Source organism: Rhinolophus sinicus, chromosome 4 (assembly GCF_057876585.1).
Source record: "Rhinolophus sinicus isolate RSI-liver-muscle chromosome 4, RSI-T2T, whole genome shotgun sequence".
Lineage (NCBI taxonomy): Eukaryota > Metazoa > Chordata > Mammalia > Chiroptera > Rhinolophidae > Rhinolophus > Rhinolophus sinicus.
In genome coordinates this window covers 4,940,503-4,966,925 of record NC_142504.1, presented here as the reverse complement: position 1 = coordinate 4,966,925, position 26,423 = coordinate 4,940,503, and the positions used below count along the sequence as shown (strand labels likewise).

Genomic DNA, 26,423 nt, shown 5'->3' with positions numbered 1-26,423 from the left:
GCGAGGAGGTGACCAGAGCTGGGAGGTACGATTGTGACCCAGCTTGTGCTGCTACTGACCTTCCTCGGAGAGGTCAGAGGGAGGCCCGTGTGCTTGGGGTGACCCTGGATCACGGAGCCACGATGAAGTGGGAGGCTGAGCGAGATGCACACCTGGGAACGGAGGTGGGCGGAGGTGAAGGGAGGCAGGGCCTGCAAGCCCAGCCAATGGGGTGCAGCGCTCTGGCAGGTCGTCTCTCCCGTGGGAAGGGGCGGGGCCTCCACACCTGCCTCGCTCCGCTCTGTCTCCCCGACTGCCTGCCAGGGTCTGACAGCTGGAGCTCGTCTGCCCACTGCACTCACGCCTAAAACCCGGGTGGCCCGGCTCGGTGACCTGCGTCCTCTCCCAGCGCAGGGTGGGAGCCACATTTCGACCCCATTTGCAGCGCAGTTTCTCCTCTGCTCCGTGGGCCCCTCGTCCTGAGGGAGGTGAGTGGCCGAACTCAGCTTTAGTATCTCCCTCCTTCGCTGTCCATTCTAAGTTCCGGTCGTCCTCAGCTTCCACCTCTGCTGGGCTCAGTGGCCTGCCGGTGCCGTCACCTACCCAGACCTTTCTCCTTAGGAGGCCTGAGATTCTGGTGACGGTGCCCGTCTTAGGCTGGGCCTGCTGCATGCTGCCTTTTATAGTCACAGCTGGCAAGGGAAGGGCACCAAGGTCCCGTGTGGGCTGCAGCCACTCTCCCCCCTGCCCCGCTGTGTGACCATACGGGCTTCTTCCTGATGCTCAGACGCAGTGACCCAGTTAAGGTGGTAACTTCTTCTGCTGGTCCCTGGTGGCAGAAACCCAAACTGCCCGGCGGAAGCCATAGCTTATACAGTTGACCCTTGGATAACATGGGGATTAGGGGCGCACTTGAAAATCCACTTATAACTTAGGACTCTACAGCCAGCCCTTTGCCTCTGCCCATTCAGCTAACCTTGGATTGGAAACAGGATTTTCGATGGATGCTTGGGAATCCACAGTTGGGAATGCAAAAAGACGGTTTTCGATCCGTGGCTGGTTGAATTCCCAGATGCCAAACCCACAGGTACAAAGGGCTGACTGTACAAAAACTTGTACATAAATGCTTTTAGCAGCATTACCAATAATAACCCAAAAAAAAGGAAACAACCCAAATGTGAGTTAATTGAGGAATGGTTGAAGAAAATGGGACATATTGATGCAGTGGAGTGTTGCTCAGCAGTGAAAAGGAAGTACTGATACACGCTTCAACATGGATGATCCTCGAACACCCCGTGTTAATACTAATTGAAAGAAGTCAATCACAAACCACCATGTATGGTAGGAATCCAGTGATACGAAGCATCCAGAACAGGGACTGTATAGAAGCAGAAAGTAGGTTTGTGGTTCCCAGTTGCCAGGGAAGGGAAAAAAATGGGAAGACACTGCTAATGGAGTTGAGGTTTCTTTCTGGGTGACGAAGATTTCTAAACTTCACTGTGGTTGTTGCAAAGTCCTGTGACTGTACTAAAAACCATTGAGTTGTATGCTTTAAATAAGTAAATCATGTGGTCTGTGAATTTTCTCCATGAAGCTGTTAAAACAATAAAAGGATTTCGACCTAAAAAGTTTGCTTTGCATTGCCCCTGACCAGAGCTACCTCTCACAGGTATTGCCAGTGATGAAGAGTTGGTACATTTTCTATCACTTTTTAAGTTTGGATTTCTAAGTTTCCTCTTAAGTTATTTGGAATTTATTTTAGGTCAACACCAAGAATTTGGACAAACTGTTGTGGAGAGGTTAATGGTGTCTGAGAGATATTTGTGGCTATGGCCTTGGCAGTCATGGTTCTCGTGGAGAAGAGGAAACTTTCCTGTTTACTGTATTTACTGTAGCCAAGGAATGGGCAGCTCCCTACGACCACCAGTGCATGAGCTAATCCACTCGCCCACCCATCCATTCACTCACATAACCCTCCACGTGTCCACCCATCCACCTGTGTATCCATCCTCCTATCCAGTTCTCATTGAGCAGTAGCTACTGTGTGTTAGACGCTGTATAATTGCTTGAGATACAATGGGGAATGCAATAGTCACCATCCGTATCCCTCAGTTTACAGTATGGTGATGAGGCAATCAAATAAAAAGGCCATTACAACACAGTGTGACTTGCACGTTGTAAGACATGAGTGCAGGAGTTATGGATAAATATAGGGTTCCCTTGATAAGTCAGTCTGCTCAGTGCTCACCCCCTCCAGCCCTCTTTCCGTACAGACGACCTCCTTCGATTTTCTCTCTTCTTCTTGCTCCCTAATAACCATTTTCCCTTATCCATTTAATTTTAACATACATGCATTAGTGAGTAATCAGCATATCACGTGCTTAGAACCGCTAAGAACAAACAATACATAAGGGTTTTAATAAAGTGCTCTTGGGATGTTGTACTTTTGTATCAGATCCTGGTTGCTATCTTATACATCGATGACCATGCTGTCAAGGTCATAGTCACATGAATGTTCTAGAAACATTGTAACAAGAAGATCAAGTTCATTGAAATAATTGGACTAACTGCCTTCTCTTCTGAGACTTGGGGTTTTTCTCCCCCTAGTAACTCTCTTTAGAGAAAGTTTTATTGCCTCGCCCTGTGCATCTGTCTGCATCTGTCTTAGAGGTGTGTTTCAGCTTTTCCTGTGTTCTTTGAGCGGTTAAGGGAAGTTGTCTGCCCTGACTTCTTCTGCTCGGTTATGATCTGAGACACTTTGAAAGAAGAGTGCTTTGGTGCTGGCTGCAGTATGCCGACCACTTCCTCACCTCTGTCAATCTACTTCCCCGCTCCTTTTTACCACATTATCAGTCTCGATAATAATAATTGAGTTTTTAAGTATTACAGATGCTTCTTTTCATCATTGACTTTATGTTGACTTGTATAGTCTCCCAGTTTGAAAGGTATTTAAATTTTAAACTCGTACGTCAGGAAGACATAGGCAAGTTCTGAGATTTTGAGTCCTTTGAAGTGGGGCACGGGAGGAGGTGTGCTGTTTCTAGTTTTCTTTAGAACAACTCAACATAGAAATTTTTGAAATGAGAAGAATTTAAGCAATACTGGATATATCTAGATGTTGCTTTGAGAGATGAAGAGAAGGGCAGCTGAGTGCTATTGATCTATACAATAAAATTGAAATATTTTGCAGTAATTTTTGCTGAAAGACCTCATTATAATGTTTAAACATGACATCTACATTTTGTGGTTTATTTCCAATCTACGTATTGCTTTAACAAGTTATTGACAATTTCAGTTATTTCTGCCTCAGCAGAGCAGTTTCCTCAAATTTAATTAAGGCAAAAAACCTAAAAACTTTAATTGCTCAAGAAAGATTGTCTAATTTCATATTGCTGTGACAACCAGAAAATCTTAACTTGGTTATAATTACATGATTAGTGTTTTTATTGAAATGAAGGCAGAAAAATAAATGTGTGGGATACATTTAAAATACATCATGAATTATGCATATCTTTATTTTATTACTCTTCCAAACAGCACTAGACCATCAATGGGCCACACAGATATGCAAATAATTTAGTTCTATTGTGTTTGATATTTTGCCAACTTTAAAATTTTACACATGTATTGATTTGATCATTAAGAAAGTTTATTTGTCAAGGTAGGAGAAATGAACATATTTTATTTAATAGCTTGTTAGCTTGATTTATAACTTTCACACGTTTAGACTTATGGTAGGTGGGCTTTCGGTGTCCTCTTGCTCCCAGTTCCATAAATGCTTGAGGAAAGCCTGCCTCATTCCTTAGTGTTTTTTAAAAAGTGCACAACATTCACATAATTTTAATTAATTCACATAATTTTAATTACCAAAAAATATTGAAAGGTCTAATCCTAATCTCATCCACCACTTTCCCACCTCTGCTGACAAACCCTTTCCCAGGTAACCACATTTGTTCATTTCCTGTATCGTGAACATGAATGAAACCACATGTAAATATGGCTTTTTATCTACCACACTGTTTTTTACAGAAATGTTGCGTATGGTGTCTATCACTTTAAACCTTTCTTTTTACGCCTAATGCATTTTGGAAATCTTCATATTAGCATATGGGGACATTTCTCAAACTTTTAAAACAGCTACATAGTATTCCATTGCATGAATATACTCTAAATTATTATCCAGCTAGTTCCCATGTCAAGGAAAACATTTGGGATATTTCCAGTCTGTTACAAACAAAACTTCATTGAATAAACTTCTACACTCGCACTTTTGCTGCGACGTTCAGATATGTATGTTTTCCTGTGGCTTGCACTATCAACAACAAAGGTGTTTTGTATGCCATATTGTGTAACGTTTTGTAATACATTTTTTATGTCATCAATACCATTAGATTCTAATTTATCTATACTTAAATCTAATTGATACCACTTAGTATGTTTTTTAGTAATTTTTGCTGAAATTCAATATAATGGTAAATTTATTACCATATAACAAGGATTAAAATAAAAATAATGTCATTTATGAACAAAGCAGCTCAAAATGTTATTAGTAAATGCATAAAATAGTCAAAATATAAACTTTTTACTTTTTGTGAATTTTTGACACATTTTGGGAAAAAAATCTTGAAATCAATCAACACAGTTGAAAGGGTTCATCATTTTGCTTGTGTGCAAGGAAATCTGTGGGAAAAAATTATTAGAAGTAGGAGTACAGCCTTGAAAGACGTGACAGTGTCTCTCTGGGAGTGACATTTAAGGGGGTGATTCTTAGTGGGATTCACTGTTCAGAACTGTCCTGTTTCTTGTTGTAAGTTTGCCCTCAGTTCCTCACTAACTGCCAACAACACCCTCTGGTCACAGAGATCAGCTAATGTGCGCTCTCAACTTGCCAACTGTTCCGAGGCACTATCCACCCAAATCTACTGGAATTGGTTAGGCAAATTATGGTATGTCCTCATAATTTAATATCATTTGTCTTATCGTTAACCCTTCTTGCATGCTAGGTCCTATTCTGAGTATTTTAAGGATTAATATACCTTTCATCACCACAACACGCCTATGAGATAAATGATGGTATTACTCCCATTTTACAGATGGAGAAACTGTGGCATCCAGACGTGAAATAACTGGTCAAGGCCGCAGAGCTGATAGGCACGGGAGCTGGGAGTTGAACCCAGACTCCAAAGCCCACATGTCTGACCAGGCTTACGCGTGAGGCACAAAACAAAGAATGTACTTAACACGACTGAATGGCACACTTACAAATAGCACACTTACAAAACTGCATGTTTTGTCTGTTTTACCACAAAAAAATGTAAAAACCTATTGGAAATAAAACAGAACAACAGAGTGAGGCAGATCTATACCTCCTAATCTGGAGAGAAGACCATGAAGTAGTAAGTGGAAGGAAGAGGAGAATAATAAGTAAAGCATACCTACTGTTTCACTGTTCACATTTTACGTCCACACGCGTGTGTGTGTGTGATGTGAATCGCTATGAAATACGGATTACGTGTAAGGAATTATATATGCACAGAAAAACGTTCAGAAGATAAACATCAAATTGTTAACTGTGATATGGTCAGAGGGACTGGAGAGGAAGGATTTTTTACTTCTTACTCTAATATTTAGGGGGGGAGTTGCAATGAAAGAGCCTTGCTTTGGGGATCAGATAGGCAGAGTAGATGTAGGGGGCCCCTAAAAGACACTCGTCACAACTTTTCACCCACCTGCGCCTCCCAGGGGCTTCACACCGTGTTACTCTCCTTTATCCCAGGTCTGGGGCCCCAATGGTCAGTTTCTCTGGCACCGCCTGTCAGAAATCCTCTCTTACTCCCTGTTTGCCCAGCCCAGACCTTCGCATTTCTTTATATCCTTCCCTTATATACTAACCTGGCGTGGGATATCCCAAGGACTGATTATGAAATGGATGTATAATATCTCATCAATAGTAACTGGTAAGCATATGTATATGCTTGTATTTAAAGCAGCTTACAATGTTATTTAAAAGCAGACACCAGCATGGGACACAAATAACCCAAGTAGTAGGACACGTCTGGCAGAAAGTGCCTAAAATGCGTGTAACCTCAGGATATAATGAAGTGCAAACAAGTCATCTCTTTTGGTCACATTTTAACTTTTTCTTTATGAGCCAAAATCATGATTCCTCTGGGCTACAGAATGCTCAGGGCTGTGAGGTAGGTTAGGGGTGTGGCTCTAGACCAGGGGTGTCCAAAATTTTGTCAACGTTTTTTACCAAGGGCCGTATGCAGTAAAATACACAAACAGCCGGGCCACTCACTCGAGGTGAAGTACGTATTGCCTCACCTGATTTATTTAAGTAAACTAAACATATTTTTGGAATTTGCTGCGGGCCAATTAACAATGGATTGTGAGCCACAGTTGGCCTGCGGGCCGCAGTTTGGACACCCCTGCTCTAGACTGAGCGCTCTCCCACAGCGCCCGTCACACCACCTCCATCTCCCGGTGGCGCCTGCACCGTCACTGTCAGCAAATGTGGACCCCACGTCCTTCACGCTGCTGCTCCTCACAACCTCCGTCTCCACCTGTGCCCACACGACATTCATCGCACTCGACTTCTTTCTCTCTTCTCAGATGCGTCACCTGTACTCCTCTGTTTGGGCACCATGGGGCCAGCTGTGACAGTGCTGTGAGTGACATGCACAGACACAGGACTCGTAACCAGGTGGAAGGCTTTTTCTCGGCCGTGTTCCATGGACTCCCAGTTCCACGCAGGTCCTTCCAAGGTCCTACAAGACCCTACAGGACCTGGCCTCCCATGGCCTTGTTCTCCACAGCTCGCTCTCTCTCTCTCTCTCTCTCTCTCTCTCTCTCTCTCTCTCACACACACACACACACACACACACACACACACACACCCCTGCCACGTGGCAGGCTTGCTCCCCACTCAGGGACTTTGCACTTGCTTTTCCTTCTGCCTGCAACACTCTCCCTCTGGGTACCGCGTGCCTCACTCTCTCACCTCTTTCATCGTTTTGCTCAAATGCTGCACTTTCACCGTGAAACCTTTCCTGGCCACGGCAGTCCACTCTGTGCCCCTCTCCACACCCCTGCCTGGCAGGGATGTTCATCTCTTCTCTGCGCAGAAGAGTCCCCAGCATCCTGATCAGTGTGGAGCAGCCAGTATGTGCCCACCGAATATACTTTTTAGACTCATGGGGTATTCAGATTGGCTGCGCTGTGTTCATTGCAACTTGGTGTTTGAGGTCTTCATATGATCTCTATTAATAGTTATTACGGGTATTACAGAGAGTTATTACAGATGCTTGAGATACCTGATTGTTCAAAGATGACTCCTGGGCCAGAAAGCTGAAGGTGAAATGCAGAGAAGTCCCGAAAGAGAAGGACTATGAGGTCAGACATGCTGATGGGGGGGTACCACACCCCGAGACTTTGGTCCATCTCCATAAGAACTTCACAAGGCTCTGTGTCCCTCCTGCCCAAACCGAGCCCAGGCTAGGCACCAAGTCCCGTATGCTAATACTGGAATCTTTGCTAGGTGGACCCCAAAGTTTCACCTTTAGAAGCAGCTCATCCTAATATCCTAATTGTAGGAGGCCTTAATTCAAACATCATCAGACTTGAGCTCCCTTAGCACCTAATCGCTTAAAAGAGAAGCCCACTGTTACAGCTACAGTGAGTCAGTAGCCAAGCACCCCTTCTTCATGCCCAGACCCAAGGGTGGGGTGATTTTCTTGGATGACTTGTACCGCCTGGGTGGAGTGGGTGTCTGCCATGCAGAAACAGTAGGTGGCATGGCAGGTGCTTTCCTCCCACCCTCTGTGGGACAGTCCATACACACAGTGGCTAGGACAGGTCTGACGTGGCTCTCTCAGGCAGACTAGAAGCCCCTCACACTGAGCCATCCACGGTCCTGGCAAGACGTGGTGTGTAGGGCATTGCTGTTATGAGCTTATGAGTCTTGATTTCCAAAGAGGTACGTGTCCCACGACCGATTCAACCCTGTATCTAGATGACAATAGGGGACTCAAAGAGGATGGACCTGTCCCTGTCCATTTAAAAGAAAAAACACTACCTGATTTCTGGGGAAATCTTTGCTCTGTGTGTGTGTGCGCTTAGCACATTCCCGTCTTTCTCCATCTTTGTTGATGGAGTGCCTCTGTACACAACACACAAGGTTACTACCATGGGTCTGAGGGAGACTTTTGAAAGCTCTGGCTCAGTCCTTCCTAAGTGTGGCCACCTTACACAAGCCCACGAATGCATGTTTGTCAGGAATGGGCCGTTTCCCTGACACATAACATTCCAACGTGTGGTTGCTAACATTTCACCAGTTGTGCTCAAGTTGTGCTTACAGCTAAGAGGCAAGAAAGGCTCAAGTCCAATTAATGATGGAAACGAAGAAAAAGCGAGCCCTATGGGGGCTACTGTGCATGAACTTAGTTAGACATGAGCTGTGAGGCATGGCCAGAAAAAGAGAACATTTTTAAGATCATTTCATTCCAAGACCTCATACCTGGAATTTTTTCATGGAGATTCTCTCTGTACCCTCTTATTCTTTCTCTCTCTGATTTTCTCTCTGAGTCTCTGTCCCTCTCTGTTGCACAGCTTTTTGCTAATTGGCATTGTGTTGTTGTTTTCATTCAGTAGGAGAACGTTCCATTTGTTTGCTGGTATTTATGTGCCTGTTATTATGACTCCATTCTAATATATACTGATGTGACCTCTTCTAAAGTGTTCTTACACTACGGTATATGTCCTTTGTCTTCATGAACTCACACTCAGGGTTCATTACTTTGTAACATTATAATGTCTGTTGGTATAATTCAGTAGTTACATGTGATATTTTTCTTTCATTGCTGTAGAAACGATAACCAAAATTATAATTAAAGCCGTTGATTGAACAGTGCATGAAGTATATAACATAATAATCTCATACTTTGATATAACTCATTACAAGTCAATATAATGAACTCTTTCAAAATTATCCATTATTATTATTATTTATTTGGACCAAAAGTAAGCATTTTAGTTGTCTGCATAGGCATTTTAGTGTGGGTGATAAGACAATGCCAAGTTCTACAGGGATATACGTGTATGTGAAAACACACACACACACACGGACACACAGACACACACACACACTTTCTTCCCTATAGGAGGCAAATGTTCAACCTTATCAATTAAAACCTGTTAGTGAAACTGCTCATTTGCGTAGGGAAATCATGAAGTACATGTAATGCCCTGAGGTTTAATGAGCAGTTTCGGGAAAGTTGCATGGCTGTTGTCGTGTAACTATTACTACAAGGTTGTTATTATTTGATTAGCTCGTTACAGAGGAGCCTTCTACTGAGATTTTGCCACAGATCCTTCACTGTCTGCCTTTGACGGTTTTTCTCCTTAGTTGCAGGAGTAACCCAGCAGCGCCCCCTGGGGGCTGACCCAGGGGTGGTGTGCGCCTGGTAAGCAACTCAGATGTGTTAGCTCCTTTGAGGCTGATGAAAAGTGAATTTCCACCGCCTAATTTAGGAAAAGAAAAAAAAAATCTTACTTGATAATCTCAGAAATATTTCTTAAGTATGCAGAAGTATAATCAGTTTCTTGAATCGTTAGGAACCTGGTTAAAAAGTCACTTTGGGTGACAGTTCTCTGTCATAGCAGGTGACCCCTCACTTGTCTCTCACCTTAGTCCCAGCCCTAGATGTCCCTGAAATGCTAAGGGAGAAGGGACCACTGGAAGATGAAGGAAGACGTCCAGAAAGATGCAGCCTTGAACTGGACCTTCCAAACTAAGCAGAGTTCATAAGAAATAACATTTATTCTGAATTGCTTTAATTACATAGAGGAACCGTAGATTTGGGAAATATAGACCAGAACAAAGGGATTTACAGATTTAAAGATTTAAAGCCTTCAGTAATTGTCTTTAGCAATAACACGGTGATAAACATCTTTGCGCGTAAGCTGTATGTGTATCTGATTATTTTCTCAAGATAAATTCTGAGAACTGAAATTGTTGGTGTAAGTCTTCTGAAGCTTCCTAGCTAAGTCACCCTCCAAAGGGGTCGTACTGATTTGCCTCACACCTGCAGGGTAGGAATACCCAAAGCCGCTGTACCTCCAGACAGATGTGGGAGGCACAGGTGTTGTCCTTCTCGGTCTCATGGAAGCCGCATTCAGATAAACAAGGCTGTGGAGTAACGATTTGGAAATTGCACACAGGGAAGTGATGCGCCAGTAAAAGTTCCTTCTTTACTTTGTGACCCATCCCTGGTATGTTTGTTGTTGTCCTGTTGACGGTAGTGGTTTTACATCATTTTCCCAACGCCTTGCTTAAAACTTTATTCGACACTCGACAGGATGCTACTTAAAAACTGTTCTGAACAATAGTAGGTTCAGGGTGGGTCTCGAGAAACTGGCTTGAAGGGAACCACACTCACGTGGACGTCTCAGTGCCGGTGTGTTCCTCAGGAGTCCGCTCCCCGCATTGCTGTGTCTGGGGCGGGACACTTCCCTGCACACACTGTGTAGGCCTTGGAGAGCTTAGGAGTGAGTGGGGAAGGCCGAGGATAGAGGAACCACAGACAATTGCCAGTCACAGAAATAAAGACAGCCCTCCCTTCCATGATAACGGACGTTTCTTCTCCTTAAACAAGATTCCACAAGATCAACAGAGACTTTCGACAGAGGCCACTTGCCCATCCTGATAGAGGAGAGGTGTGATTCAGCACAGACAGGAAAGAGCACTGTGCCCACCTGGCTCCGCCCCATGTGGGCTCTTTTGGGCTCAGCGATGACGGACATTCTTCTAACCGTCTGTTTACAGAGGTAGCAGAAATTGATATGGATGCTAGATTCCTTTGTGGGGGGACACAGTCAAGAAGTGGAGAGGCCTTAGGACTGAGTTTTAAGAAACTCTACTTGGCATCCCACTGAAACGAGGCAGTGAGAAGAAGGACCTGACCAAAGAAGCCTCGGGGGACACCCTTGGGTCCATTAGAGAAAGAACAGGGACCTATCCTTGGATGTCCCCCATGTCATCACACAGAGAGAAAAAGGACATTCACTAAAAAGAAAGACTGATATTAAAATGGGAGAGTGGGTACTGGGTGGGTGGACCCAACTCACACACACACACACACACACACACACACACACACACGTGTGCTACACACATAAGTTTATTAAAACGAGATACAAATATTTCTGCTTTGTATCAAAGCAAGATTAATTCTGCTCGGAGTGATGGAAAATCCAAAATGGTAGTGACATAAACAAGTGAGCAGTTTATTTCTCTGTCACGTAAATGAAGTTTGGAGATAGTTCTGGGCTGGTGTAGATGACACTCCTGGCATCAGGGATGAAGGCTGCTTTCTCTGATTGCTCCACCATCCTCAGCATACAAACAAAGGTTTGACCTCATGGTTCAGGGTGGCTGCCTGTGCTCCAGTCTTCTTGTCTGCATCCCAGCCAGCAGGACACTTCCCAGATATGGCATATAACATGCTTAAATCTCATTGGCCAGAACTTAGACATATGAACATGTCTACTGGTGAGCCCCTGGGAAGCACCTTTGTTTCAGATGGCCATGTGCCCATCTTAAAATCATGAGTTCTAATACAGAAGAAATAAGGAAAAATGGAAATTGGGGCATGTTGGTTTTGCCAATCATGTTATTTTGCGACCTGTTTTCTTTTTCATTGAAAGACTTCCTTTTTCTCAACTACTTTTGACGAGTCCTTGCCAACCACATTTATGTTGTAGATTCCCTCCCTGTAACTATGTCTCCTAATCCAAAGCACCAGGAAAAATCTCCAATGACCTCATGTTTGGGACCACACATGCCCCTCACAGCTCAGAAGGGTTCCACAGAGCAGCTGGTTCACACTCTTACATTAGATGCCGAAGGAGTTGCAGAGAACATTCCATCCAGGAAAGGAGCAGTGCTAGACCAAGGCATGTATTTCAGCAAAGTGCAGCCCGACTGCAAAGCCTGCTTCTTGCAGTTAGTCCTGACTTGCTGTGATTTAACAATACTGGAGTATCTTTGATTCATGGGAACATTTTACGCCCTGCTTTAGGCAGATGTGAATGTGCACATAGCTACGCATCACTTTCTACACCGGAATAAACTACCCATTGCTTCTTTTTCTAGGAGGCAGATCATGCGGTGCTGAACGGGGCCACAAATTTCTGCAGGAGATGAAAATTCCACAGTAGGTACTCATTACCATGTCATTGGACGGCCTTCCCCCACAGCAAATACCGTCAATTTTGTTTATGAGGCTGGTTGGGAAGGTAGTCTTTGGCTCAAAGATTTTGGCTCATTAAGCCAGCGTAAAGCAACCAAAAAATAATCATAAGCAGTGGGGAATAAAAACAATTTCTAAGTCCAGCCAAGAACAGGCTGGGAAAGCAATAGGGTAGAACGATTTTTCTCATCGTGATGGATCTGTTTACTTTTTATGCAGGCATTTCATGGTTTAAGGGATCAACAAATAATCCGTGGCAAATTGTCCTTGAATTCTAGAGTTATCAAACCCTGTCCTAAATACATGGCAAAGACTATAGCATGGTAAAGGGGGCTTGTAGTAAAAACAACATCGAGGGCACGTGGTTTTTGGTGATAAACAAATGAAACTGTGAATGACAAGTAATATTGCAAACTTTCAACTGTTCTGCCAATGTTACTTTAATTATCTTCTTTGTCTCATGGCTCCAACCCAGATGTTAGTATTTACTCAGCAGGAGTTCTGTGTATTAGTCTGATATAATTATTAAGTTCCAGGGATCCCTGGGTTATTAGTCCCAAAGGTGTTGTCTTGGCCAGATGGCAAAGGGTTGTTACAGTTCTACTCAGTGGGAGAATCAGTGAGTCATTAAGTCACGCCACCCGTTTGTGTGGGCAGAAAGTTGTTTAACTTGAACCTAGCATCAGCAATCAAAGCTACCTCTCTGAAACACTTTTTTCAAAAAACCTAGTAATCCTCTAAGATTATTAAATGGTAACAAGATATGGAGAATTCAGGAAGTGTTCCTTTGGTTTCTGGTAAACTCTGTCCTCTGAACCATGTTGCTCATTGTTGACAATAGTTGAATGTATCATGGTGCCAGATTATTACAGATTTTGAATCTCCATGTAGTCACTGGCCACAAGTTGACTTGTTGGTTGATCCATGAACATACCTTGTGGTACACGAAGTAGCCAGTAGAATTATTTTCTTCTATATTACATAGAATTTCAGAATTTCTTCATGAATAAGATACTTGAACTGCTGAGTAACAGCTGTATGAGTCATCCACTGCTCTGGAACACAGTACTCCAACCTGTAGAGATTAAAAAGACTCTGAGCACAGCTCTGGCTCAAAGCTCTCAGGAGGTTGCGAGGTTGCAATCAAGCCACCGACTGTAGTTGTGGTCTTATCTGATAGACGCGCTGCTGGTAGTGCTGGCGTCGCTCCAAGCTCAGCCACATGGTCATTGTCAGGCCTCCATCCTTGCCAGTTGGGCTTTGCCACAGGGTTGCCTCATGACATGGCAACTGCCTTTACATAGGGCCAACGATGAGAGAGAGAGAGAGAGAGAGAGAGAGAGAGAGAGAGAGAGAGAGAGAGAGAGAGCAGACAGAAGCTGGTCTTTTTATATAAAAACCTCAAAAGTAACATGTTATCACTTCTGCCATATTCTATTCATTTGAAGTGAGCCAATGAGTGCAGCCATCACGCCAGGGGAGGAGAATACACGACTATCAGACCGTGGGATCATTAGCGATCACCCACAGAGGACGCCTATGACAATGGCATTGGAGTTTTATAGTTTTGAAATAATTGTTTGGCAGATGATCTTGAATAATAATTAAAATAAATCAGTTTTTACACAGTGGCTAATATTGTATATTTGTTCATGAAATGAGGCTCTTTGAGGTCAGGCATCTGCTGAGCTCTGAGAAGGTGCTTGATGTTAGGTCAAGTTTTATGATCTACTTCCTGGCACTGAGCCTGTAAAATCTACATACTATTTCTTGTAGGTTCAGTATATTTCATCTAGTAAATTCTCTTTCAGTAAATTGAGTAATAAACTAATTTATACTTCTCTCATTTTTTTTAAATGAAAGTTTTTATATGGTGAAAATTTCGGTTTAGTTTATACTTGGCATGACTGAGCTAAAGTTATGCACACATCCTAAACCATAAGATAAGTGTGTGTGTTGTGTGTGTGTGTGTGTGTGTGTGTGTGTGTGTTCATGACTTTAATCTCTGGGAATTTATATCAATTAGCAGAAAATGTGCTATAATAAAACCAACCACTATCATTTTCTTTCTGCCCAAAGAACTTTATTTGCTATTTCTTCAGTGCAGGTCTGCTGACAATGAGTGTTCTCAGATTTTGTTTATCTGATATTTCCTGTGAGTAAAGCAATCGACCTTGACAGCTTTTTCTTTCCATACTTTAAAGTTATTGCTCCAGTCTCTTCTGGGTTGCATGGTTTCTGCTGAGAAGTTTGCTGTGATTCTTACCTTTTCTCTGTGTACATAATTCTTCATAGTTTGTCTCAGTGTGGTTTTCTTTATGTATATATTCTGCCTGGAGTTTGTAGAAATTCTCGGATCTGTAGGTTTGTAGTTTCATCAAATTCATAAAAAGTTTTGGCCATTATATCTGCAAATATTACCCTCCCCCCTTTCTTCTAGGACTCCAATTAACACACCTGGATTAGAATCCTTGATATTGCTCACAATTACTGATGCTGTATGTTAGCTTTTTTCTCTAGGCTCCATGGATATTTTTCTATTGCTATGCAACAAATTACCATAAACTTTTAGGCTTTACAAAAACCACCCATTTATTAACTTGCTGTTCTGTAAGTCAGACACCTGGCACAGCCTTTGTGGATCTTCTCCTCATGAATCCACAGGCTGAAATCACGGTGCTGACTGAGGATGACGTTCTCATCTGAGGTTCAGCGTCTTCTTCCAAGCTCAGTGGTTGGTGACCATTTATTTCCTTATTGCATGGGCGCCTCCATTGTCAAGCCAGTGCTCTGAATATTTATCTTGCTTTTCATCCCTGACTGTCTCCATGATCAGTCAGAGAAACTCACTGCCTTCAAAGGGAGCATGTGCTTAGGTTAGGCCCACCTGGATAGGCCCCCTTTCTTAACAGCATCTGAGTCATGAAACATCACGTAATCACTAGAGTGAAAGCCATCATATTCACAGTCCTGTGGATTGTGTGGGAAATATACACCATGGGCACAAAATCTTAGGCGAACATCTTAGAATTCTGCCCACCGTAGATAGTTTTACTGCTATTCTTCAAGTTCAGTGATATTTTCTTCTGCAGCGTTATACTTGTTATTAATCCATCTAGTACATTTTTCTTGCAGACATTGTGTTTTTCATCTCTAAAAGTCCCATTTGGGTCTTTTCAATATCTTCTGTTTCTCCCCTCGTAGTGGTCATGTTTTCCTCTACTTTTTTGGATATAGAACATATTTACAATAACTATTTCAACATCTTTGCTCATTCCATCGTGTTTTTCATTTCTAGTTCTGGGTTTGTCTGTTGTTGTTGTTTTAATCAGAATTTCTCCAGGTTATAAATAATATTTCCTGCTTCTTTGCATTCATGGTAATTTATTATTGGATGCTAAACATTATGAATTTTACATTTTTTAACATTTGATTTTGTTGTATTCCTTTAAATAGTGTTGGATTTTGTTCTGGCACGCGGGTAAGTTACTTGAAATCAGCTGGACCTTTTCAACTTTGCCCTTTAAGCTTTGTCAGGCAGGTTTAGAGCTGCCTTCATTGAAGGGATAATTTAGTCCTATTGCCCAGGTTGCACACATTTGAGGGTTTTACCCAGACCCTCATGTATTCCAAAACGTTTCGGCTCAGGCTTGTGCCACACAAACCATCCCCAGCCCTGTGTGAGCTCTGAGAAGAGAATTGTCATGCTTTCTCATTTCCAGTGGTTCCTTTCCTTTCACACACAAAGAGTAGTACTCAGCCAAATACTTGAGAGTATTCCTCTGCAGATCTCCAGTACTTCCTGTCTCTCTCTCTCTCTCTCTCTCTCTCAGCAGATTCCACCTTTCTGGTAATTTGCCTTGAAAGTTCGACTTGCCTTATTCAATATCTGCTACTCAACTCAGCAAGACTTCTGGGGTCTGTTTGGGTTCTCCACTCTTTGTACTGCAGCCTGGGAATTACCTCCAGGCAGCAGACTGGTGCCATCGTGGGGCTGACTGTTTATTTCCTTTCCTCTCAGAGATCACGGACCTGCTCTACCTGTTCTCCAACATGTGAAAGGAGTTGTTTCAGACATTTTGTCCATTTTTCTTGTTTAAGTTGAGAGAATAAATATGGTCCCTGTTACTCCATCTTGACGGATGAAACAGAAATAAATATAGAATTGTCCTTTTAAGAAGCTTTACAAATATAAAAATAATCTTCATCTTAAGTCTAATTGAACTGTGATCAGTCCACCTCTCAAATTTAAACCAAGGGTTAAGTACTAGGGTGCAGTTGCTTTTTACTTCTTAAATAGAAAAGGGCTCACATGGAAAGAGGGATTATAGGAGGTTTTCAAAAGTGGAAAAAGTGCCGAGGAAAGCGTGGAAGAAGATACGTGTCAGGGGACTTGTTGGACCGGCGGGCTTCATTGATTCAGCACGTATTCCTTCAACAACCATTTTTGCCAAGTACTTGTCACCCTGGCTTTCCCACAGGTTGGAGCCAGCTACGGAGCAGGTACAGCTAAGAGCAGCTGGAAACTTTTGGCGACCAGGTGTTCCCCTGTGCCCAGGAGCTGCTGTGGCTGCCTCCCTCTTCTAGTCCATTGGACGCCATTTTCAAGTGTCAGCACCATCCTTACATTCAGGCAAGACGGTTCCACCCTGAGCTCTGTGCTTTAGACACCTATAGTTCACAAACACAGAAAGCGTAAATTTATTAAAGAATACACAAGGTCCTCTGTCACTGCGACCCACAGCATGGCTGTGGTGTAGGGCGGCCTGTGATTTACACATCTCCTCTCAGGCCTAGAACTGCTCAGGGCCCAGGGAAACGTGCATACGCATTTTTTGCCCAAAGTCCTTTAAAATAAGAGGCGATGGCATCTGAATGCCTTGAAGGTCGGTGTGTCTTAACCGCTGCAGACGTTGGACATGGACCTGGCTTTCACGTGAGGATTTGAGTAGCGGAAGTGTTCAGTGAAGAGAAGACAAATGAACTGTCGAATGCCTCCTCTCCTATAACTGAAGTGCAATAGAGTCTCACACCATGAAATACCATTGATCAGTGGCACCAAGAGTCTGTGGTCTTGCTTCTCCTCATGTTCCCATCTGTGGTGGCAGAGCACAGTGTTCACAACAATGGCACATGGTGGCCGAGGAAGAGCTGGCTATATGAATTCACATTGTTTTTACATTTGTATATACGTGGGCCTAGATGCAACAAGAGTGAGACACAATCCCCATTCTTTATGCTGTCAACTCGGCAGATACCAAATGCCAGAACCGGTTTGGGATTTGCAGGAAGCAGATACCAAGACGGAGTCAGAAGGGCAAGAGATTCACCTGGGAAATGCCTGTGAAAGGTGCAGGGAAGAGGGAGCAGAAGTGGACACGAGACACCTCAGACCACAAAGGAGGTCTAACCTTGTGAAAGGAGAGAGGAGAGGAAGGAAGTGTGGACCGCGATACAGCTCGGAGAAAATCCCCAGCGGCCCCCTGGGGATCTGAGGTGCACAGACGGCCAGGAGAAGGGTCTCGTGTTGAGCCCACATACCCTGCCTGGCAGCCCCTCACTGAGAGCCTCCGGGGCAGAGCACAGCCTAAGCTCGAACACAGGCAAAGGGGCAGGCGCTGTAGCCAGAGGCCACAGACAAATGTGTACTTCATGGTCACTGTTCCTTTTGGAGGGGGGGAGTTCTGAGGGGCTCGCTCACATGGCAGATAAAAGTTGTGAGTAATTTTATTGTTATAAAAAATGTAATGATATTTAGTAATATTCTCAAAAAATGAAATTATCATCTTACTTACATAATTCTGATTTAAAATGTGGATAATCGTGCTACAATAGGGACGAACCTTGAGGACATCAGGCTACTTGAAATAAGTCAGTCACCAAAAGATAAGTGCCGCATTATTCTACTTACCCAAGGCCCCAAGAATGGTCCAACTCTTAGAAACGAGAAGTACGGAGCTGGTTGCCAAGGGCTGGGGGAACGGGAAAGCGGGAGCTGTTGGGTGCGTATACAATCTCAGTTTTGCCAGACAAGGTGCATATAATCAGCTGTGTTATACTGTGCACTTAAAAACAGTTAAGATGGTAAATTTTATATTGTGTTTTCTACCCCCATAAACCCATTTTGATAATCATTCATTATAACTAGGGTTTTGCCTTTTCGTTGTAATAGAACATTTTGAAACAAGAGTAAAGAATCGTTTGCAGTTTTACTCTGTCCCTAGGCCCCACAAACACTAAGGCCGGCCAAGGTTCCTTTTCTTTCTCACCTAGACCTCTCGGCCCTAAGTGTAGCTATCTGAGCCTAACGGCCTGTTTTTCAGCTCACTTTGTGCAGAAATGTGATTCTGAACTCTGACTTGTCCCCAGTTGATTTAAAGCAGTGCCAGAGCCCTTCCCGTGGCCTGAGCTGGATCAAATGGCCAGAGGGAGGGGTGAAGGCACAGAGCGAGGAGACCAGTGCAGCATTTGCTGTAAATGCAGCCACGATGAAAACCAGCGATGGACAGTGGGCATTATGAGGCAGGAAAAGTCCATCCTCTTCAGAGGAAATTGAACAGTGAGCTTGACTACAGCCCATAACTGCCATATCTGGACTTGCTATTTGTCTTAAAGAGAAAACCACATAACTGACCCACTCTTTTTTTTTTTAAGGAGGGCACAGCTCACAGTGGCCCACACAGGGATCGAACCAGCAACCTTGGTGCTACCAGCACCACACTCTAACCAACTCAGCTAACCAGCCACCCCATGACCTAGTCTTACGACACAGTTTCTGTTGTCACTTTAAGAAGTCAAACAGAACAGTGCACGCTTAGAAATATTGACTGCAAAACTTGAATTCATTCTCAGGATTTTCATGCCATCAGACCTGGCTCTGTTAAGCTGTTTTCAAAAGGCTAAATGCCTGGCAGGAGGTGCAGGTATTGGGGGAAATTCTAGAATCGCATATATCAGAGCAAACTGGTTGTGTCCAGAAAGTGCTGTTGTGGGGAGCATTGAACTGTTAGGTTGTTGTGCAAATGAATGCAAAGTAACAGGCCTGGCTGGGTAGCTTGTAGATGGCAGCGCTGACAAGCTGTCGGTTATGGAATAGTTACTGGACCTCTCTGTGCCTTGGGCTCCTCATTCATCGCAAGGAGGGATAATATATTTCTTATCTCATTAGACGACTGGGATCATTAAATGAGGTCATGCACGGGAATCAAATACTAGAACAGGGCCTGGCACATACTAAGCATTCAACAAATACTGTTTACAATTATTGTTTCTCTGCCTGTGTGTCTTTGCTCCCTTGCATGGATTGATTACCCTTCGGCTTAGCTGGCTGCCTTGCAAAATGTGCTTGTTAGGCAAGTGTTGAGTGGATCAGTTGAAACTCATCACCACTACAAGTTATTGACATACAACCGCGAAGGGGTCCTATGATAATGTTGGGGGGCCATCCTGGCACCAAAGGGCCAGAATGAGATTTGGGTGGCTGCTCTGTTTTCAATCACTGCCATCAATCTACCACGCAGGTTTTGAAATGATTCTTCTAAGCAGCACAAGAGTTTATTTTTCATGCCTGCTCTTGAAATAAGCCACAGATGCTACAAAAAATGAAGACAAGAAGTGGGAGGCAAGAGTTCTTAGACGAATGTGAGATTTAAGATATTACTCACCAAACACTTTGGGTCTTGTTTTCTTATATTTCCAAATTGTATCCCACAGGTCTCAGTTATGACATCCTGAAGTTGGTTGAGGGGCTGATGAGAAAAGCAAATGGTCTTGCCCTCTGGCACTGCAGGGCCTCCAATCTGCCTTGTCTACCATTCACCCCAAAGGCCAGGGAGCCCTGGGACCAGAAACCCCCATATCCCTTTGGAATTCTGAATTGGTGTTATCAACTGGGGATTTGGGGCCTTGAGAAGAACTTGAAATCATCAAATCAAATTCTATTTGACCTGTTTAGATTTGCTGAGATTTCTTTCTTCCATTCTAGCCAACCTCAGTATGCACTTGAAGCTGGAATCCCTCCCATTCCCTTCCCCATCAGGAATCAATTCTGAATGTTTTCTTTTTTTTTTTTTTTGCCTTGAGATGCAGACCTAGGAGAACAAGACCTAAGATATGCAATCACATCCTCTCCCGCTTCTCAGCCCACCTTCAAGTTCCAGTTCCATGTCTGAGGAATTATTCCCTCCTTCACGCTGAGCATGTCAAGGGAGAGGTATCTGTTCAGAAAGGAATGGCCTCGCCCAGTAGGTCTGAGGATCACCATCCCCCACGGTGATCCTGTAGGAGTCATGTTGACATAAGGGACCCTAAGACAAAACACTCCACCCTGTATCGCTCACACAGTGGCTGGTGTGTCATCTGGAGGCTCCCATGATGGCTGCCACCAGGAAGCAGGTCACAGCTCTCAAAATGGATCCCTTTGGTCTCTTTCAGACTCAGCATCCCGAGTTCCTTCCACTTGCTCCCTTGTCGGGGCTCTGAATGTGCTGCCTCTCCTGTTTACGATTCTTACATGACTTTTGGGCCACATGCCTGTGAAAGTGATGCCCCTGCAACGACCTGTTTGACTCCAGGTGTGGTGTGACAGGTCCAGGTAGGTAAGTGATAACCAGGGAAGCAGGTTACTTCCACTTAAGAATCTTCTGGAGAAAACCTAGACTTTACTCAATAAATACTGTTGTCCTCTCCTAAGATGGGTAAAATGTCCAAGCTGTCATTTTACTCTCCTGCTTTCAAATTCCAGGGAGAACGTGATGTGTCCCCGCTCTTACCTTCTGATCTTAATGAAAAGGCTTCTCCACCTCCCCTGAAATCCTGCCTAAGAATCCAAACGCCTCCAGGCTGCACACCAGCCTGCTGATCGCTAGCAGACAGTTTTCGTCCGTCAGCTACGGACATTCAACCTTACGTAACCAGCATATGGAATGAGCAGTCCTCCGACACACATTTGGATTTTCTTTTCTGGCTCTGTGGGCATTTGGGGCACATGCCATCTGTTTCTGGTCTCTTTCAGCCACGACAACAGTCTTGTTTTCAGGTATTGGAAACTCGAGTCCTGAGTAAGTCAAAAGGTTCCCTGGGATCCCTGTCCCACCCTCCGCTCTCAGCCCAGGCCTTCCCTGCAGCCACTCAGAGCAGCTGTGGGAGGGCCCGTCCTTTCCCTCCCCTACTCGCCACCTCTGTCTCCTCTAGAGGAAGGAGGACAGAAAGCATACAGTCTACCCACTGGCTTAGCTGGTGCCGTTGGCAGTTCTCTCCTGGTTAGCAAGAGCCCTTTGTTCTAGAGGAGATCCAAACGCAGCGCTTTCTCCCCTAACGCCTTTCTGAGGACACCCCTCCCCTCCATCCCACCAGGGGCTTTCTGATTCACATGTTCTGGCCCAAGTATTGTACTGTCTGTCTGCTTTCTTATGCCTCACCCAGGTCCTGCTCCAAGGTCCTCACCTGGGTTCTCCTCATCCTAATAGGCATCCCGGGGTTCCCATGGGCATCCTGAGGGGGTGTCTCATGAAGACAATGACCCGCTGTGACGTCCATGGGGCCGTGGGAAACAAGCTCCTTGTCCGCCGTTGGTAGAGGTGCTGCCTGCTGTCCCCGTACTTCTTCTTTTGCTCGGGCCAGTTCCCCAGCTCATGCCCTTTCAGGTAAGAATCAAGTACCAATTTCTCTGTTCTTCCAACTCTGCGGGACGCATGTCAAGCCTTCTTTAGTGTCATGGCAGTCCCTTCACTGGCCTCTCCTGCCCCTAAAACATCTAATTATATAGGCTGTTGGTTCCTTCAGTCAAGTCCTCTTTGGTCAGTCTCCTCGCTATTAATAGTCATTCTTCATTGAGCTGTACTCTTCATATTTTTGTCATTTCCTGCATGTATGCTAAACTTCAATAAAAACATTTATTTCAACATTTTAACATTAGCCTTTCATTGACAGCTCCATCTCATCTTAGCTTCAAGTCGCTTAGCCACCACTTCGGACACGTTTAGGAATCCTCGCAGGCATGCAGGGGCGTCGTGCCCTGAGTGAGGACCTAACACAGGGTTTCCTTAAAGCAGTGGGAAGCTTACTCCTGTGACCTGGGTTCATTTGCAATCACCATTAACTAGAGGCAGGAGGCAACGTCTGTGTGACCTGAGGGGTCTAACAGAGGAATTAGAAGTTTTCCAGGGCTGCAAGCTGCCTGGGAAAGAACTCCAGCAGCTAAGAGGCTCGTAATTTGATAATGAGAATAGTAGGGTATTTGTTTCTTGTTTTGTAACTTCAGACTTGTTGAACGGGTTTTTAAAAACTGAGGAATATATGAACTCTTTTGTTGAAATCCAGACGAGTCAGTTGGACTGAAGAGTAAGCTAGGTGACTGGAAGAGACCAGAAACAGATGGCAAATTACATATATGTATATATATATACACACATATATATACATATATGTCTTACTACTTAAACACTATACTCAAAATAGTGAGTAATATCTCACACCTTTTTTATCTCACCTCTCATTAATCATTGCTTCAGAGAAGTGTCTTTTCTCAATAGAAACCAAAACTTCCCTTTGTGGAGATGATTCTGTATTTCCAGATATTAGCAGTTGTCCTAGCAATTGTTCTGTAAACACTGTAGCCCTCCCTGACTGTTCTGTGTACCAGTGGTGTTACCTTGCTTTGATTGGACGTCTCTGCCTTAACTGAGAGCAACTCTTTTTATCTCATTAGAGGACCTTGAAAGTCAAGCCGCGTCCTTGTTGTCTTTGGGTGTCTCTTTTTGAAGCTCTCTGTTAAAGAAGGCGACCTTTTGCTAAGTGGTGCATAGTTGAGCATGAGGCGTAACAGCTGTGCTTGGTGAGATAAGCAACTTCTGCGAACAGTGACCCTTAGTCATCATTAAGGGCTTTACAAGGAGGTAAAAATCACCACTTGAAGTTAAAAATACATTAACCAAATTTGCAGACCACTCACTTTAGTGTATTGTATTACTGTGCATTCCAAAAGGAAGCAAGACACAGTCTAATGGCTTAGAGAGGAGAATGTAAGAAGTTGCTCATAGACTGAGGTTTTTGTTTTTGTTTTGTTTTCTTAGGGGGGAGTTGTTTTTTGTTTTGTTTTGTTTTGTTTTGTTTTGTTTTGTTTTGTTTTGTTTTGATGTGTCACAAATTGGATTTCACTCACAGGGACCAGTCTCTCTTGTAATCTCGGAGGCATTGTTTTTTTAAAAAATGCACAGGTACTTTCTACACAACAGTGATGACGGTTAACCAGCATGCCCCGAAATCCCTTTGTCTAAGGTTCTGGCGCTAACGTCTTGAACAGAGAGAAGGCCAGAATGAACTGCGTGATACATTTCAGAAAGAGGAAATTAATTTGACAACCGATACAGTTCTAGCCCAGAAGGGAATAAGCAGTGGCGGGCTGCACTCTGTCAGGCTGTTGCAGAAACTTCCAGGATGCATGCTGTTTGTCTGCCAAGAAAGTCTTCCCCCGGAAATGTCTCTAATCACTTCCTTGGGAATAATCTGGCTGCCGATTCAACACACACTTCTTTCAACGAAGAGCCAAAGAAACACAGCAAGCTCAGCCATAGAGCAGAAAACGCAATGTGTTACAACTCCTCTGGTGAGTACTGAATGTCTGTGTGTCCCCCTCAAATCTATATGTTGAAGCCCTCATCCGCAGTGTGATGGTCTTTAGAGTGGGGTCTTTGGGAGGAAACCAGGTCACAAGGATGAGGCCCTCATGAGTGGGATTAGTGCCCTGAGGAAAGAAATGCTTTTTCTGCATCCATTGAGATGGTTAGGTGATTTCCATCCTTAATTTTGTTAATGTGATGTGGCTCATGTATGGATTTTTTTGTGTTTGTTGAAGCATCCTTGCATCCCAGGGGTGAATCCCTCTTGGTCATGGTGTACGATCCTTTTCTATGCTGTTGAATTTGGTTTGCTGGTATTTTGTTGAGACTTTTGCATTTGGCTGACACCGTGGTCTTGGACTTCCCAGCCTCCAGAATTGTGGGAGCTAAACCTGATCTAGTTCTGACCAATGAAATATATCAGCTGGGGGGAATATTTTCCTCCCTGATGAGGGCCAAAGCTGCAGGGGAAGAGTTAAGAGTTACATCTGCCTCCTCAGCCCTCCCTGCTTATGGAGCTATTGTGTGAGGCGGGGCTGCCTGGGAGCTGGCAGCCCTCTTGTAACCACACGGACGTGTTAATTCTGTGGAATTAACTGAGCTGCTGACCATCCCCAGAAGAACCTCGCTCTGAACTTCTTGTTCTTTGTGGTTGAATATTCTTTCACTTAGAGCTGGAGGCCTTTCAGCCGCTACACATTGTCTGGTCTGGGTAGGAGGTAATGTTTCTTCACACGGCTTCCTGAGAGGCTATGCTAACTGGCCATGCTGACTTCTGTGTTCATTCTCTTCATTGCTACTTTGATTGCTCAGTGACTTAAGAGCCCTGAGGATTATGGTTCAGTAAGGCTCAGGGATGTGTAAAAGCAGCCTTTATTCCCAACCCAAACCCAGCCTCTAAAAGTGTGGTTTGAGTGGCACCAAAACCCTCCACACCAGGATATAAAATAAGATAAAATAATTTCCTTACGTCCTGCTTTCATGTCTGAAATTCTATTGGTAGAGATTAATTTTCTCAGAGTCTTCAAGAGTTCTTCCTTAAGTTACATATGGTCAGCCCTCTACATCCACAGGTCCCACATCTGTGGATTCAACCAATTGTGGATCAAAAGTATTTTTTAAAAAGTTACATTGTTGGGGCCGGCCTGGTGGCTCAGGCGGTTAGAGCTCCATGCTCCTAACTCCGAAGGCTGCCGGTTCGATTCCCACATGGGCCATTGGGCTCTCAACCACAAGGTTGCCAGTTCAACCCCTCGAGTCCCGCAAGGGATGGTGGGCTCTGCCCCCTGCAAATAAGATTGAACACGGCACCTTGAGCTGAGCTGCCGCTGAGTTGGTTGGATCGGCATCCAACCCCAGATGGCTTGGTTGGTTGGCGCACATCCTCTCAACCACAAGGTTGCCGGTTTGACTCCCGCAAGGGATGGTGGGCTGCGCCCCCTGCAACTAGCAACGGCAACTGGACCTGGAGCTGAGCTGCACCCTCCACAACTAAGACTGAAAGGACAACAACTTGAAGCTGAACGGCACCCTCCATAACTAAGATTGAAAAGGACAACAACTTGACTTGAAAAAAAGGCCTGGAAGTATACACTGTTCCCCAATAAAGTCCTGTTCCCCTTCCCCAATAAAATCTTAAAAAAACAAAAACAAAAAAAAGTTACATGGTTGCTGGCGCACACTAGTACTTAGGCCTCCAATGGTTGCATCTGTACTGAACACGTACAGACTATTTTTTTCTTGTCTTTACTCCCTAAACAGTATAGTATCATAACTATTTACATACCATTCACATTGTGTTAGGTTACAAGAAATCAAGAGATGATTTAAAGTATATTGGAGGATGTATGTCGGTTATGTGTAAATACTCCATTTTATAAAGGAGACTTGAGCGTCGTAGGATTTGGGTATCCCCAGAGAGTCCGGGACCCAATCCCACAAGGATGCCAAGGGACGACTGTATTTTCTTGAGCAGAGACTAACATTCTATCCTCAGATGACCTCACATGTGAACAGAAATGGAGAACGGTAAGATGGGGCAAAGGAACAGAACCGTGGCATCTATGCGTTGCTAGGACTCTTTGAGCTCTCCTAGCTTCACACCTTTATTTTGTGGATGAAAAATAGTGTGCACAGAGAGGCTCACAGTCTACCCAGAGAAAGCCCACCTTGGAGCCAGAACCCTACTTTCCAGACTCCAGCCCAGCAGATTCTGTACTCTGTGCCACCCCCCAATTAAGTGTGTGAACAGCAGATTTGCAATGCCTGGAGGAACTGTGTTATAATGTTTCTCTCTGGCTCTGGAGTCTGGGGGCTTGAAGCTTCATTTGAATAGTAAGTGTTCCTTTGGCAGTTGTGGCGGGGCTGGGGGAGCAGCATGAAAGGACGTACTGATGCCCCTGGAGGGAGCAGACGCCTGGCCCCTGGCCTCAGGGTTTTGCTGAAGTCTAAGCTCTTACGCTCTACACACTGGAATGGGCAGTTCCTTCTCTCGCTCTTCCCACCTCCACTCTTTCTTACCTGGTGGACTAAATGCGTGTTTGTTTCTAATAAACACGCCATTTAACATTTTGAC

The 26,423-nt window shown here is 44.2% G+C and overlaps 1 long non-coding RNA gene across 3 annotated transcripts; it reads left to right on the top strand.

Moving 5' to 3' along the window:
- The first annotated feature begins 282 nt into the window (after positions 1-282).
- Positions 283-26,322, top strand: LOC148758319 (uncharacterized). Of its 3 annotated transcripts, XR_016021015.1 has the most exons (5): positions 283-467; positions 20,664-20,827; positions 20,974-21,267; positions 21,698-21,874; positions 23,508-26,322. It is a non-coding gene; the product is annotated as an uncharacterized LOC148758319 (long non-coding RNA). The 3 variants fall into 3 exon arrangements; XR_016021016.1 differs by having other exon boundaries at positions 20,664-20,823; positions 20,974-21,874; XR_016021014.1 differs by having other exon boundaries at positions 20,974-21,874.
- The last annotated feature ends 101 nt before the right edge of the window (positions 26,323-26,423 follow it).